Raw genomic sequence first — 1,890 nt, forward strand, 5'->3', positions numbered from 1 at the left:
AGCTTGGTCTCGCAGAGACCAATTAGTAGATCACGTAGATCTAAAAGTTGTTCAAAGTTTTCTCCAAAGACAAGTTGTGTTTATACTTGTCAGTTAGGGACTTAGTCGAACATAGACGGGTATAGCATAGTTTAAAGTTGGTACTTGTGTCTAGCGTGTAAAACAGTTATAAAAGTTGTGCATGTATTCTCAGTCCAAAAATGTAAAGAGTAAAAGGGAATCAAATAAACTCACGATACTGTATGATATTTTGTAGTAATTACGATTATGATGGCACTGAACAAGTGCAGAGTTGTCCTCGGATTCACGAACCTATATCAAGTAGATATATTAAAATATATACTTGTAATCGAACAAATATATATATTATTTATATATTTGTAGTTATTGATAGTGCTCCAAATGAATATATATTTTGTAGAAATATCCTCCCAATATGTAAATTATTTAGTTGTAATTGTTCTATTTTTAGTTGTAATCGTTTATATTAAATAAGTGCGAAGACAAAAGGCGAAAACGACGATTTGAATACGCAAATGACCAAAAAGCTCAAATGTACAAGATACAATCCAAGTGGTTCAATTTATTGATAAGAAACGTCTAAAAATGACAAGAGTACAATAAGCGAAACGCAAAGTACAAGATATTAAATTATACGAAAGGACGTTCGAAAATCCGGAACGGGACCTGAGCCAACTATCAATGCCCGATGCAACGGACTAAAAATTATGAGTCAACTATGCACAAGAATATAATATAATATTTAAATAATTATATAAATTATTTATATATTATATATATATATAATAAATATGTCGACAAAGCTAGGATCCAAAAGTTGGTGAGCTGGATTCAGTACCTCCGCACTCGCGGAGCTGTGAAGGCTTAAACCTCAGCACTCGCGGAGCACCCAAAATCAGAAATGTCCTATAAATGCAACGAGCTTCTGCCGAGTTTAAGACACCAAAAAATCAATCTCTCTCTCTGATATATAATATATATTATATATAATATAAATATTAGTTTAGTTTTATATTAGATTAGTTTAGTTAATGTAACGGTTAATTACGGGTTTTGAAGTCGAAGTTCTGTCCGTGTAACACTACGCGATAAATAATCAATGTAAGTTATGTTGTCCTTTTTAAATTAATATCTTGTAACTAAGTTATTATTATGCTTATTTAAATTGAAGTAATCATGATGTTGGGCTAAAATATTAAAGACGGGGTAATTGAGCTTTGTACCATAATTGGGGTTTGGACAAAAGAACGACACTTGTGGAAATTAGACTATGAGCTATTAATGGGCTTTATATTTGTTTAACTAAATGATAGTTTGTTAATTTTAATATAAAGATTTACAATTGGACATACCTATAAATAACCATATACACTCAATCGGACACGATGGGAGAGATATTTATATGTACGAATAATCGTTCATTTAACTGGACACGGGAATGAATTAATAGTCTATGGAATTATTAAAACAGGGGTGAAATTATGTACAAGGACACTTGGCGTAATTGTTAACAAAGTATTAAAACCTTGGGTTACACGCAGTCGATATCCTGGTGTAATTATTAAACAAAGTATTAAGACCTTGTTACAGTTTAAGTCCCCAATTAGTTGGAATATTTGACTTCGGATATAAGGATAATTTGACGAGGACACTCGCACTTTATATTTATGACTGATGGACCGTTATGGACAGAAACCAGACAGACATATTAAATAATCCAGGACAAAGGACAATTAACCCATGGGCAATAAACTAAAATCAACACGTCAAACATCATGATTACGGAAGTTTAAATAAGCATAATTGTTTTATTGTATTTTTCATCGTACTTTTATTTACTCGCTATTTTATTTAACGTCATTTATTTAT

Source organism: Rutidosis leptorrhynchoides, chromosome 11, assembly GCF_046630445.1.
Source record: "Rutidosis leptorrhynchoides isolate AG116_Rl617_1_P2 chromosome 11, CSIRO_AGI_Rlap_v1, whole genome shotgun sequence".
Taxonomy (NCBI): domain Eukaryota; kingdom Viridiplantae; phylum Streptophyta; class Magnoliopsida; order Asterales; family Asteraceae; genus Rutidosis; species Rutidosis leptorrhynchoides.